This window comes from Phyllobates terribilis, unplaced genomic scaffold, assembly GCF_046119375.1.
Source record: "Phyllobates terribilis strain yellow unplaced genomic scaffold, ASM4611937v1 Scaffold_44__1_contigs__length_10104851, whole genome shotgun sequence".
Taxonomy (NCBI): Eukaryota; Metazoa; Chordata; class Amphibia; order Anura; family Dendrobatidae; genus Phyllobates; species Phyllobates terribilis.
Window position 1 is genome coordinate 4261655 of NW_027362804.1, and position 16164 is coordinate 4277818.

Below are 16164 nucleotides of genomic sequence, written 5' to 3' on the forward strand. Positions count from 1 at the left end.
TAAGTGCAATAAAATCCAAGAAATACCAAAGAGATGTGAGAGATTATGAAAACGATAACATTTTTAAATGGCAAAACCCTAGAAAATCCACGTATACTAATTCAACCAATCAATCGGTGGAAAATCAAACTCCCGGTTCGGAAGGAAGTACATCTTGTAGTGAGTCTGAGAGTACAGGGGCCATATATCCAAGAACCAGAGCTGGCCTTAATGGAACTAGGAGGTATCCGGATATTTTTTCCCGCAAAGGAAATAAGAAAAAGAATGATCAAATGAAGGTAATAAATTTATCTGATCATGTGATTACCGAACCCCAGCGCCGAGTACTAGAGAGAGGGTTAACATTTTCCCCCTCCTGTCCTTTAGATAAGTTCAAGGTGGTGAAAGATGTACATCTATTTGCTAGGAAAATTCTTTTAAAAAAGCTCCACCACCGAACAGGCAATAATCAAATATCCCCTACCACTCAGGAGCAGGAAGCACTACAGATTCTGGAAGAACTGTCTGAGGAGCAACAATCCCCCAATATTGGTAAGTTTCCTTTAAACTTGACTAAAGTCTCTAAAACTTTTCCCCCGCTAGGATCATGTGCCTCTGTGGATATCTTCACAAGAATGGTAGTCGCAGAGATTGAACAACTCCCTTCGAGTCCAAAATGGATATCCAACATATCCCATGAGGAAAGGATAGCTCTTCAGGAACTACAATCGTTAAAGGGCATTACTATAAAACCAGCAGACAAGGGGGGGAACTTGGTATTATGGCCAAATTATTTGTATGAAAAACAAGCCTATAAGATTCTGGATATAACTACTTGTTATAGGAAACTCCCTCGGAACCCTATAAAGGAATTCCATGACCAACTGGTAGATATCCTGACGAAAGCATATGAACAGGACATTATCCCTAAGAGATTCCTAGACACTATAGTAAATCTACATCCTAAATTACCTACGTTCTACCTATTACCTAAGCTACACAAAAACCATCTTGACCCTCCCGGAAGGCCTATTGTATCCAGTAACGGAGGTCTCTGCGAAATTGTGTGTTGTGTTATCGATCACTATCTTAAACCCTTAGTTCGCAATCTGCCTTCTTTTATTCAAGACACAACGTCGGCTTTGCAGCGACTAAGTGATCTTCAATTAGAGGACAACATGATAATGGTAACTGCTGACGTGGAAGCCCTTTACTCGTCTATAAAACACACAGATGGCATTCGGGCGGTCAGATGGTTTCTGGGATCGAGTGGATTGGAACTTCCCTTGATTGAACTCCTGATTATTCTCTTGGAATTCATCTTGGAACATAATGCGTTCATGTTTAACGACAGGGTGTATTTGCAGATACAGGGCACAGCTATGGGGGCAGCATGTGCCCCCTCGTATGCAAATTTGTTTCTAGGAGCTTGGGAACGTCAAATTTTTCAAGTTGAACCAACTTTGGGCATAGAGAATGTACATGGTTGGATGCGTTACATCGATGATGTTTGGTTCATCTGGGAGGGCCCCATAGCCGAACTTGGAGATTTTATGACTAATCTTAATGATAATTCTTTGAACATTAAGCTGACATATAAATATGGTAGACAGCTGGACTTCTTGGATGTCTGCATTGGGACCCTCCCGGATGGACGCATCATCACCGATGTTTTTCGTAAAGTCACCTCCACCAACACTCTGCTACATGCCTCATCGTCACATATTCCTTCTACAATTAGGAGAATACCTATTGGTCAGTTCCTGAGAACAAGGAAGATCTGCTCAGGCGATGATACCTTTATGATGCAAGCTGAAGATTTAGCTGGTAGATTTGAGGAAAGAGGATACAGCAGACGTTGTATACGGAGGGGATTTAGAAAGGCATATCATACGCCAAGACAAGATTTACTGTTTGGGAAGAATAAGAAAGAAAAACAGACATCTAATAATCAAATTAGACTTATCACTACCTATAACAAACAGTGGAAAGAAGTTTCCAATATTGTATACAAACATTGGAAAATACTGATGATGGATCCAATATTGAAACAGATCCTCCCGCAAAAACCCTCCCTAGTGGCTAAAAGATCCAAGAATCTTAAAGATGCCTTAGTTCACAGTCATTATGAGCCAGTTAGTACCTTGAGGAATACACTGGCCAATACTATGATGGGCTTCTTTCCCTGTAGTTTTTGCAAGGCTTGCAAAAACTTGAAGAAAAGTAAGACTTTTTCAAATTATGACTCATCCAGAATCTATCAAATAAGGAAGCATCTTACCTGTACCTCAAAGGGTGTGGTCTATCATGCAGAGTGTCCATGTGGAAATATCTATATTGGTCTAACGACAAGAGAATTAAAGGTGCGTGTCCGTGAACATGTCAGGGATATTGAAAAAGCGGCAACTGTGAATGATGTTAAAATGTTAAAAACTATACCTAGACACTTCAAAGAATTTCATAATTGTAGAACGGAGGGTTTAGTCATTAAGGCTATCGATCAGGTTACATTGGGACCTAGGGGAGGGGACTTGGGGAGGATTTTAGCTCAAACTGAGAGCAAATGGATCTATAGATTGGGTACAATCTCCCCACAGGGTTTAAATGAAAATTTGGGTTTTGCCGCTTTTCTGTAGGTTACCTCTTGGATAGCTGTATATGTTTTTAACTCCGGGTCTTAATGTGTATATTTAGTATATTGATAGTGTTTTTATTGCTCCTTAGTAAACTGATGTGGCCTGATGTCGTTGGATGATCTATAGACGATCCATGGACGGGTTCTGAGGTTGTGATGCTACAGTACAGAAGGGGATTCCTATTTCCATTGGGACCAGACAAAGGCTGAATTAAAAAGGACGGCAACTTTGGCTGAGACCAGTGTGCCACAGAATGGATGAAGTACATCTATATATGTTTTGGTGTGCATGGATATCTATACATGCTGGATTGTATTCCTATTATTGTATAAAAAATAGATGTACCCCTTCCCTTTTTCCCTAGAATGGCAATCTTCCCCTTCTTTGCATGGGTCCTATGGATATAAGGGCGGTCCTCTATGCTTGTATATATATGTATATATATACATATATGTGTATGTATATATGTATATATATGTAATTTTTTTCTATTTTTTTCCATTTTGGATGGTGAATGGGATTTGGGACATCCTTGGTATTCCCCTGCTCTATCAATACCGTGTCAGCGTGTGCCGTATGTATTGGTCTGTCCCCATGTAGCCCTGCGGGGTGGGTGCGCATGCGCAGCTGTCAGCGCTCGTTGACTTCCGGATCGGCGCATGGTGGAAGGTGATGCGTTCCACGCTTGCGTTCCAAGCGCCGGAACCGGAAGTCACTTTTTCAATTACGTAGAGCTGAACGGCGCTCATGCGCCCGCATCACCCTTTGACATGGGCGGACGGGGATTCCATTGGCTACAGGCACTATTTAAAGGAGTAGCTTTACCTGAGTAGTGAACGCCCCCTGGAAGAAGTGTGGCGAAACGGCGTCGTCGGGGTGCAGCAGCAGGAACTGTGGGCTATATGTTCTCTCTCCACTTGGCGATAGGTAATGTCCCCTTGCTTTCTATGCCTTATTGTGGTCCCGGTGTTTTGCCGTTTTGAATCCACATGATTGTGGGCTTTCTATTAATTAGGACCTTAACGTTGGCAGTATATTTACAAAGAGGGTGGACTATACCAATAGGTAATTTTATTCATATTGACTGGTCAGCAGGCATATGTGGTAACTTTATGTGCAATACTGCAAGTTTTGATGAATATATACTGAGCACTAGCACTTTATGTATACTAGTCCATTATTTTGGGCTGTAGAATAATATCTTACAATATTTCTGAATATATGTCTTTAGTCTGTCTGGCTTATATAGTTAGCCTTTGACTTGAGACCCACATATATACTGAGTACTAGCACTTTATGCATACTGGTCCATCATTTGGGCTGTAGAATATCTTACAATATCTTTGAATATATGTCTCTAGTCTGCCTAGCTTATATAGTTAGCCTTTGGTTTGAGACCCACATATTTGTCCCTGCTTTGCTGATAATAATATTTTCCTGCTTAATTTTTAATATATATGTGTGTAAGTATAAAAATAATTTTAATGAATTTAATAATAAAATATGCTTTTTTACTTTTCAATTGTGTCGTGTCTCCAGTTAATCCCTGTTTTTGGCCTTAAGGGATTATGTGTGTTATTATATAAATTGTTTGGAGTGACTATATTCATTTTGTGACAGATGTTGGGTATGAGTTTAGTAGGGTTGCGACAGTTTGTAGAAGGTCGTGGATAGGAGGAAGAAGTAACTGTGGGGATATGGCGAGGAGGACCAGGATTTGGAGAGATATCTCCAGCAGTGAGGAGGAGCAGAGAAAGTGTTAGCAGGTGGGAGCAAGAGAGAGCATGAGGTGGCTGTCTGTGTTTGGAGATCCAGGATTGAATGTTTAGGAATAATTTGGAGGAGGAGGTGAGATGAATGGGAAGGATGGAGGGAGAGATGAAGAGTTTCTTACTAGGTGTAGGGATTTAAGGGGTTACTACAAAGTGGAGGACTATAGAGGAAAAAGTGAGAGCTAACAGAAACATAGTTAAAAGAGAGTAAGTGGTCAAAGTGTTGGGTACCTGACTCCTGCCCTGACTAACTGCCTCTGAAATAACTGCCACTTATCTCCGAAGCCACTTTGCACAAGAAGACGCGTGCACCCCTTACAGAGCTTCTAAATATATAGGGCACATTAAACTATCAGGTGAAGGGCATTGTGGGAGCTGCATATGGCTAAATTAGCAGCTGGTCGTCTCACCAGGAGATGGCTGGGTGATCAAACACAGAGCTAGGACTCTAGTCTCTGCAGTTTAGCACCTCTAAAAATCAGATAAGATCTATAGTGGGGAAGGGACAGAGATATGTGGGTATTGAATGGAGTGGGACAGATAAAGCAGAGAAGTTATGCAGAGCATGTACCAGTGAGGTGAATCAGCAAAGCAGAGCATTAAATTACAGCAGACTCAGCAAGCAGAGAAGTTATGCAGAGCATGTAACAGAGAGGTGAATCAGCAAAGCACAGCATTAGATTACAGCAGACACAGCAAGCAGAGAAGTTATTCAGAGCATGTACCAGTGAGGTTATTCCACTGCGACCTCCACCAATCTTCCAAGGGGCATTGATATTGTCTTTTTATTCCACTGCGACCTCCGCCACTCTTCCAAAAGGCATTGATATTGTCTTTTATTCCACTGTAACCTCCACCACTGTTCTAAGGGGCATTAAAACCGTCTTGTTAAGCTAGTGTGACATCCACGTCTCTTCCACAGGGCATTGCTATTGTCTTTTTATTCCACTGCGACCTCCACCACTCTGCCAAGGGGCATTAAAATCATCTAGTTAAGCTACTGTGATGTCCACGTCTCTTCCATGGGGCATTGATATTGTCTTTTTATTCCACTGTAACCTCCACCACTCTTCCAAGAGGCATTGATATTGTCTTTTTATTCCACTTTAACCTCCACCACTCATCCAAGGGGCATTGATATATTCTTTTTATTTTACTGCGACCTCCACCACTCTTCCAAGGGTCATTAATATTGTCTTTTTATTCCACTGGGACCTCCACGTCTCTTCCAAGGGGCATTGATGTTGTCTTTTTATTTATTTGGAACCTCCACCACTCTTCCAAGGGGCATTGATATTGTCTTTTTATTCCACTGCGACCTCCGCCACTCTTCCAAAAGGCATTGATATTGTCTTTTATTCCACTGTAACCTCCACCACTGTTCTAAGGGGCATTAAAACCGTCTTGTTAAGCTAGTGTGACATCCACGTCTCTTCCACAGGGCATTGCTATTGTCTTTTTATTCCACTGCGACCTCCACCACTCTGCCAAGGGGCATTAAAATCATCTAGTTAAGCTACTGTGATGTCCACGTCTCTTCCATGGGGCATTGATATTGTCTTTTTATTCCACTGTAACCTCCACCACTCTTCCAAGAGGCATTGATATTGTCTTTTTATTCCACTTTAACCTCCACCACTCATCCAAGGGGCATTGATATATTCTTTTTATTTTACTGCGACCTCCACCACTCTTCCAAGGGTCATTAATATTGTCTTTTTATTCCACTGGGACCTCCACGTCTCTTCCAAGGGGCATTGATGTTGTCTTTTTATTTATTTGGAACCTCCACCACTCTTCCAAGGGGCATTGATATTGTCTTTTTTATTCCACTGTAACCTCCACCATTCTTCCAAGGGACATTGATATTGTCTTTTTATTCCACTTTTACCTCCACCACTCTTCCAAGGGGCATTGATATGGTCTTTTTATTCAACTGCAACCTCCACCACTCTTCCAATGGGCATTAATATTGTCTTTTTAATCCACAGAGATCTCTACCTCTCCTCCAAGGGGCTTTAAAACAGTCTTGATAAGCTTCTGTGACCTCCACGTCTCTTCCAAGGGGCATTAAAACTGCATGGTTAAACAACTCTGAACTCCACAGCTCTTCCAAGAGGCATTGATATTGTCTTTTTATTCAACTGTAACCTCCACCACTCTTCCAAAGGGCATTGAAATTGTCATTTTATTCCACTGCGACCTCCACCACTCTTCCAAGAGATATTGATATTGTCTTTTTATTCCACTGCGATCTTCACCCCTCTGCCAAGGAACATTGATATTGTCTTTTTTTCCACTGTATCCTCCACCACTCTTCTAAGGGGCATTGATATTTTCAATTTATTCCACTGCGACCTCCACCAATATTCCAAGGGGCATCGATAATGTCTTTTTAATCCACTGCAACCTCCACCACTCTTCCAAGGGGCATTAAAACCGTCTTGTTAAGCTACTGTGACCTCCAAGTTTCTTACACAGGGCATTGATATTGTCTTTTTATTCCACTGTAACCTCCACCACTCTACCAAGGCTCATTGATATTGTCTTTTTATTCCACTGTCACATCCACCAATCTTCCAAGGGGCATTGATATTGTCTTTTTATTCCACTGCGACCTCCACCAGTCTTCCAAGGGGCATTAAAACAGTCTTGTTAAGCTACTGTGTCCTCCTCGTTTCTTCCAAGGGGCATTAAAACCGTCTGGTTAAACACTCTGAACTCCACAGCTCATACAAGAGGCATTGATATTGTCTTTTTATTCGACTGTAACATCCACCACTCTTCCAAGCGGCATTGATATTGTCTTTTTATTCCACTGCGACCTACACCACTCTTCCACGGGGCATTGATATTGTCTTTTTAATCAACTGCGACCTCCACCTCTCTTCCAAGGGGCATTAAAACCATCTTGTGAAGCTACTGTGACCTCCACGTCCCTTCCACGGGGCATTGATATTGTCTTTTTATTCCACTGCGACCTCCACCACTCTTCCAAGGAGAATTGATATCGTCTTTTTATTCCACTGCGACCTCCACCACTCTTCTAAGGGGCATTGATATTGTGTTTTTAATCCACTGCGACCTCCACCACTTTTCCAAGGGGCAATAAAACAGGTTTGATAAGCTACTGACCTCCACGTCTCTTCCAAGGGACATTAAACCGTCTGGTTAAACCACTCTGTACTCCACAGCTCATCCAAGAGGCAATGATATTGTCTTTTTATTCGACTGTAACCTCCACCAGTCTTCCAAGGGGCATTCACATTGTCTCTGCTTTCCACTGCGACCTCCACCACTTTTCCACGGGGCATTGATATTGTCTTTTTATTCCACTGTAACCTCCACCAATCTTCCAAAGGGCATTGATACTGTTTTTTTATTCCACTGTGACCCCCACCACTCTTCCAAGGGGCATTAAAACCGTCTTGTTAAGTTACTGTGACCTCCACGTCTCTTCCAAGGACCGTTAAAACTGTCTGGTTATACCACTCTGAACTCCACAGCTCTTCCAAGGGGCATTATTATTGTCTTTTTATTCCACTGTAACCTCCACCACTCTTCCAAGGGGCATTGATATTGTCTTTTTATTCCACTGCGACCTCCACCAGTCCTCCAAGAGGCATTAAAACCATCTTGTTAAGCTACTGTGACCTCCACGTCTCTTCCTCGGGACATTGAAATTGTCTTTTTATTCCACTGTAACCTCCACCACTCGTCCAAGGGGCATTGATATTGTCTTTTTATTCCAATGCGACCTCCACCACTCTTCCAAGAGGCATTGATAATGTCTTTTTATTCCACTGCGACCTCCAACACTCTTCCAATGGGCATTAAAACCGTCGTGTTATGCTACTGTGACCTCCACGTCCCTTCCTCGGGGCATTGATATTGTCTTTTTATTCCATTGCCACCTCCACCACTCTTCCAAGGGGCATTGATCTTGACTTTTTATTCCACTGAGACCTCTACCACTCTTCCAATGGGCATTGATATTGTCTTTTTAATCCACTGCAACCTCCACCACTCTTCCAAGGGGCATTAAAGCCGTCTTGTTAAGCTACTGTCACGTCCATGTATATTCCACGGGGCATTGATATTGTGTTTTTATTCCACTGTAACCTCCACCACTCTTCCAAGTGGAATTGACATTGTCTTTTTATTCCACTGTGACTTCCACCTCTCTACTAAGGGGCATTGATATTGTCTTTTTAATCCACTGCGACCTCCACCACTCTTCCAAGGGGCATTAAAACAGACTTGTTAAGCTACTGTGACCTCCACGTCTCTTCCAAGGGGCATTAAAATCGTCTGGCTAAAGCACTCTGAACTCCACAGCTCTTCCAAGGGGCATTGATGTTGTCTTTTTATTCCATTGCGACCTCCACCACTCTTCCAAGGGGCATTGATTTTGTCTTTTTATTCCACTGCGACCTCCACCACTCTTCCAATGGGCATTAAAACCGTCTTGTTAAGCTACTGTGACCTCCACGTCCCTTCCACGAGGCATAGATATTGTCTTTTTATTCCACTGCGACCTCCACCACTCTTCCAAGGGGCATTGATATTGTCCTTTTAATCGTCTGCGAACTCCACCACTCTTCCAAGGGGCATTAAAACCGTCTTGTTATGCTACTGTGACGTCGACTTCTCTTCCAAGGGGCATTAAAACCATCTGGTTAAACCACGCTGAACTCCACAGCTCTTCCAAGGGGCATTTGTATTGTCAGTTTATTCCACTCTAACTCCACCACTCTTCCAAGGGGCATTGACATTGTCTTTTTATTCCACTGCGACCTCCACCACTCTTCCAAGGGGCATTAAAACCATATTATTAAGATACAGTGACCTCCACATCTCTTCCACGGGGCATTGATATTGTCTTTTTATTCCACTGTAACCTCCACCAATCTTCCAAAGGGCATTGATACTGTTTTTTTATTCCACTGTGACCCCCACCACTCTTCCAAGGGGCATTAAAACCGTCTTGTTAAGTTACTGTGACCTCCACGTCTCTTCCAAGGACCGTTAAAACTGTCTGGTTATACCACTCTGAACTCCACAGCTCTTCCAAGGGGCATTATTATTGTCTTTTTATTCCACTGTAACCTCCACCACTCTTCCAAGGGGCATTGATATTGTCTTTTTATTCCACTGCGACCTCCACCAGTCCTCCAAGAGGCATTAAAACCATCTTGTTAAGCTACTGTGACCTCCACGTCTCTTCCTCGGGGCATTGAAATTGTCTTTTTATTCCACTGTAACCTCCACCACTCGTCCAAGGGGCATTGATATTGTCTTTTTATTCCAATGCGACCTCCACCACTCTTCCAAGAGGCATTGATAATGTCTTTTTATTCCACTGCGACCTCCAACACTCTTCCAATGGGCATTAAAACCGTCGTGTTATGCTACTGTGACCTCCACGTCCCTTCCTCGGGGCATTGATATTGTCTTTTTATTCCATTGCCACCTCCACCACTCTTCCAAGGGGCATTAAAACCGTCTTGTTAAGCTACTGTGACCTCCAAGTCTCTTCCAAGGGTCATTAAAACCGTCTGGTTAAACAGCTCTGAGCTCCACAGCTCTTCCAAGGGGCATTGACGATGTCTTTTTTTCCATTGTAACCTTTTGCACTCTTCCAAGTGCATTAATATTGTCTTTTTATTCTTCTGCGACGTCCACGACTCTTGCAAGGGGCATTAAAACCGTCTTGTTAAGCTACTGTGACCTCCAAATTTCTTACACAGGGCATTGATATTGTCTTTTTATTCCACTGCAACCTCCACCACTCTTCCAAGGGGCATTTATATTGTCTCTTTATTCCACTGTAACCTCCACCAATCTTCCAAGGGGCATTGATATTGTCTTTTTATTCCACTGCGACCTCCACCACTCTTCCAAGGGGCATTAAAACAGTCTTGTTAAGCTACTGTGACCTCCTCGTCTCTTCCAAGGGGCATTAAAACCGTCTGGTTAAACACTCTGAACTCCACAGCTCATAGAAGAGGCATTGATATTGTCTTTTTATTCGACAGTAACATCCACCACTCTTCCAAGCGGCATTGATATTGTCTTTTTATTCCACTGCGACCTCCACCACTCTTCCAAGGGGCATTGATATTGTCTTTTTAATCAACTGAGACCTCCACCTCTCTTCCAAGGGGCATTAAAACCGTCTTGTGAAGCTACTGTGACCTCCATGTCCCTTCCACGGGGCATTGATACTTCCTTTTTATTCCACTGCGACCTCCACCACTCTTCCAAGGGGCATTGATATTGTCTTTTTAATCCACTGCGACATCCACCACTCTTCCACGGGGCATTGATATTGTCTTTTTAATCCACTGTGACCTCCACGTCTCTTTCAATGGGCATTAAAACCGTAAATTTAAACCACTCTGAACTCCACAGCTCTTTCAAGGAGCACTGGTATTGTCTTTTTATTCCACTCTAACCTCCACCACTCTTCCAAGGGGCATTGACATTGTCTATTTATTCCACTGCGACCTCTACCACTCTTCCAAGGGGCATTAAGAACATCTTGTTAAGCTACAGTGACCTCCACAACTCTTCAATGGGGCATTGATATTGTCTTTTTATTCCACTGTAACCTCCACCACTCTTCCAAGGGGCATTGATCTTGTCTTTTTATTCCACTGAGACCTCTACCACTCTTCCAATGGGCATTGATATTGTCTTTTTAATCCACTGCAACCTCCACCACTCTTCCAAGGGGCATTAAAGCCGTCTTGTTAAGCTACTGTCACGTCCATGTATATTCCACGGGGCATTGATATTGTGTTTTTATTCCACTGTAACCTCCACCACTCTTCCAAGTGGAATTGACATTGTGTTTTTATTCCACTGTGACTTCCACCTCTCTACTAAGGGGCATTGATATTGTCTTTTTAATCCACTGCGACCTCCACCACTCTTCCAAGGGGCATTAAAACAGACTTGTTAAGCTACTGTGACCTCCACATCTCTTCCAAAGGGCATTAAAATCGTCTGGCTAAAGCACTCTGAACTCCACAGCTCTTCCAAGGGGCATTGATGTTGTCTTTTTATTCCATTGCGACCTCCACCACTCTTCCAAGGGGCATTGATTTTGTCTTTTTATTCCACTGCGACCTCCACCACTCTTCCAATGGGCATTAAAACCATCTTGTTAAGCTACTGTGACCTCCACGTCCCTTCCACGAGGCATTGATATTGTCTTTTTATTCCACTGCGACCTCCACCACTCTTCCAAGGGGCATTGATATTGTCGTTTTAATCCTCTGCGAACTCCACCACTCTTCCAAGGGGCATTAAAACCGTCTTGTTTTGCTACTGTGACTTCGACTTCTCTTCCAAGGGGCATTAAAACCATCTGGTTAAACCACGCTGAACTCCACAGCTCTTCCAAGGGGCATTTGTATTGTCAGTTTATTCCACTCTAACTCCACCACTCTTCCAAGGGGCATTGACATTGTCTTTTTATTCCACTGCGACCTCCACCACTCTTCCAAGGGGCATTAAAACCATATTATTAAGATACAGTGACCTCCACATCTCTTCCACGGGGCATTGATATTGTCTTTTTATTCCACTGTAACCTCCACCAATCTTCCAAAGGGCATTGATACTGTTTTTTTATTCCACTGTGACCCCCACCACTCTTCCAAGGGGCATTAAAACCGTCTTGTTAAGTTACTGTGACCGCCACGTCTCTTCCAAGGACCGTTAAAACTGTCTGGTTATACCACTGTGAAATCCACAGCTCTTCCAAGGGGCATTATTATTGTCTTTTTATTCCACTGTAACCTCCACCACTCTTCCAAGGGGCATTGATATTGTCTTTTTATTCCACTGCGACCTCCACCAGTCCTCCAAGAGGCATTAAAACCATCTTGTTAAGCTACTGTGACCTCCACGTCTCTTCCTCGGGGCATTGAAATTGTCTTTTTATTCCACTGTAACCTCCACCACTCGTCCAAGGGGCATTGATATTGTCTTTTTATTCCAATGCGACCTCCACCACTCTTCCAAGAGGCATTGATAATGTATTTTTATTCCACTGCGACCTCCACCATTCTTTCAAGGCTCATTGATATTGTCTTTTTAATCCACTGCGACCTCCACCACTCTACCAAGGGTCATTAAAACCGTCTTGTTAAGCTATTGTGACCTCCACATCTCTTCCACGGGGCATTGATATTGCCTTTTTATTTAACTGTAAACTCCACCACTGTTCCAAGGGGCATTGATATTGTCTTTTTATTCTACTGTAACCTCCACCACTCTTCCAAGGGGCATTGATATTGTCTTTTTATTCCACTGTGACCTCCACCAGTCCGCCAAGAGGCATTGATAATGTCTTTTTATTTCACTGCGATCTCCACCACTCTCCAAGGCTCATTGATATTGTCTTTTTAATCCACTGCGACCTCCACCACTCTTCCAAGGGGCCTTAAAACCGTCTTGTTAAGCTATTGTGACCTCCGCATCTCTTCCACGGGGTATTGATATTGTCTTTTTATTTAACTGTAACCTCCACCACTGTTCCAAGGGGCATTGATATTGTCTTTTTATTCCACTGTAACCTCCATCACTCTTCCAAGGTGCATTGATATTGTCTTTTTATTCCACTGTAACCTCCACAACTCTTCCAAGGGGCATTGATATTGTCTTTTTATTCCACTGCGACCTCCACCAATCTTCCAAGGTTCATTCATATTGTCTTTTTAATCCACTGCGACCTCCACCACTCTTCCAAGGGGCATTAAAACCGTCTTGTTAAGCTTCTGTCACCTCCACGTCCCTTCCAAGGGGCATTAAAACCGTCAATTTAAAACACTCTGAACTCCACAGCTCTTGCAAGGGGCATTGATATTGTCTTTTTATTCCAATGTAACCTCCAGCACTCTTCCAAGGGGCATTGATATTGTCTTTTTATTCCACTGCAAATTCCACCTCTCTTCCAAGGGGCATTAAAACCGTCTTGTTAAGCTACTGTGACCTACACGTCTCTTTCACGGGGCATTGATATTGTCTTTTTATTCCACTTTTAGCTCCACCACTCTTCCAAGGGGTATTTATATTGTCTTTTTATTCCACTTGGACCTTCACCACTCTTCCAAGTGGCATTGATATTGTCTTTTTAATCCACTGCGACCTCCACCACTCTACCATGGGGCATTAAAACCGTATTGTTAGCTACTGTGACCTCCACGTCTCTTCCAAGGTGCATTAAAACCGTCAATTTAAACAACTCTGAACTCCACAGCTCTTGCAAGAGGCATTGATATTGTCTTTTTACTCCACTGTAACCTACAGCACTCTTTCAAGGGGCATTGATATTGTCTTTTTATTCCACTACGACTTCCACCACTCTCCCAAGGTGCATTAAAAACATCTTGTTTAGCTACTGTAACGTCCATGTCTATTCCACGGGACATTGATATTGTCTTTTTATTCCACTGTATCCTCCACCACTCTTCCAAGGGGTATTTATATTGTCTTTTTAATCCACTGCGACTTCCACCTCACTTCTATGGGGCATTGATATTGTCTTTTTAATCCACTGCAACCTCCACCACTCTTCCAATAGGCATTAAAACAGTCTTGTTAAGCTACTGTGACCTCCACATCTCTTCCAAGGGGCATTAAAACCGTCTGGTTAAACGACTCTGAACTCCACAGCTCTTCCAAGGGGCATTGATATTGCCTTTTTATTCCACTGTAACCTCCACCATTCTTCCAAGGGGTATTGATATTGTCTTTTTAATGCACTGCTACCTCCACCACTCTTTATAGGGGCATTAAAACCATCTGGTTAAACCACTCTGAACTCCATAGCTCTTTCAAGAGGCATTGATATTGTCTTTTTATTTCACTGTAACCTCAACTACTCTTTCAAGGGGCATTGATATTGTCTTTTTATTCCACTGCGACCTCCACCACTCTTCCAAGGGGCATTAAAACTGTCTTGTTAAGCTACTGTGACCTCCAAATGTCTTCCATGGGGCATTGATATTGTCTTTTTAATCCACTGTGACCTCCACCACTTTTCCAAGGGGCATTAAAACCGTCTTCTTATTCTACTGTGACCTCCACGTCTCTTACAAGGGGCAATACAACTATCTGGTTAAACCTCTCTGAACTCCACAGCTCTTCCTAGGGGCATTGGTATTGTCTTTTTATTCCAATCTAATCTCCAGCACTCTTCCAAGGGGCATTGACATTGTCTTTTTATTCCACTGCGACCTCCATCATTCTTCCAAGGGGCATTGATATTGTCTTTTTATTCCACTGCCACCTCCACCACTCTTCCAAGGTGCATTGATATTGTTTTATTAATCCACTGCGACCTCCACCACTTTTCCAAGGGACATTAAAAACGTCTTTTTAAGCTACTGCGACATCCACGTCACTTCCAATGGGCATTAAAACCATCTGGTTAAACCACTCTGAACTCCACAGCTCTTTCAAGGGGCATTGGTATTGTCTTTTTATTCCACTCTAACCTCCACCACTCTTCCAAGGGGCATTGACTTTGTCTTTTTATTCCACTGCGACCTCCACCATTCTTCCAAGGGGCATTTAAACTGTCTTGTTAAGCTACAGTGATCTCCACATCTCTTCCATGGGGCATTGATATTGCCTTTAAATTCCACTGTAACCTCCACCACTCTACCAAGGGGCATTGATATTGTATTTTTATTCCACTGTGACCTCCACCACTCTTCCAAAGGGCATTGATATTGTCTTTTTAATCCACTCCGACCTCCACCACTCTTATAAAGGGCATTAAAACTATCTTGTTAAGCTACTGTGACCTCCACATCTTTTCCATGGGCCATTGATTTTGTCTTTTTATTCCACTGCGACCTCGACCACTCTTCCTCGGGGCATTGATATTGTCTTTTTAATCCACTGCAACCTCCAACACTCTTCCATGTGGCATTAAAACCGTCTTGTTAAGCTACTGTGACCTCCACGTCTCTTCCAAGGGGCATTAAAACCGTATGGTTAAACCAATCTGAACTCCACAGATCTTCCAAGGGGCATTGATATTGTCTTTTTATTCCACTGTATCCTCCACCACTCTTCCAAGGGGCATTGATATTGTCTTTTTATTCCACTGCGACCTCCACCACTCTTACAAGGGGCATTAAAACTGTCTTGTTAAGCTACTGTCACCTCCATGTCTCTTCCACAGGGCATTGATATTGTCTTTTTATTCCACTGGAACCTCCAACACTCTTCCAAGGTGCATTGAAATTGTCTTTTTATTCCACTGAGACTTCAACCACTCCTTAAAGGAGCATTGACATTGTCTTTTTAATCAACTTCGACCTCAACCACTCTTCCAAGGGGCATTAAAACAGTCTTGTTAATCTGCTGTGACCTCCACGTCTCTTCCAAGGGGCATTAAAACCTTCAATTTAAACCACTCTCAACTCCACAGTTCTTGCAAGGGGCTTTGATATTTTTTTTTATTCCACTGAAACCTCCAGCACTCTTCCAAGGGGCATTGATATTGTCTTTTTTTTCCACTGCGACTTTCACCTCTCTTCCAAGGGACATTAAAATCATCTTTTTAAGCTACTGTGACATCCACGTCTCTTTCACGGGGCATTGATATTGTCTTTTTATTCTACTGTAAACTCCACCACTCTTCCAAGGGGCATTGATATTGTCTTTTTATTCCACTGCCACCTCCAGCACTCTTCCAAGGAGCATTGATATTGTCTTTTTAATCCACTGCGACCTCCACCACTTTTCCAAGG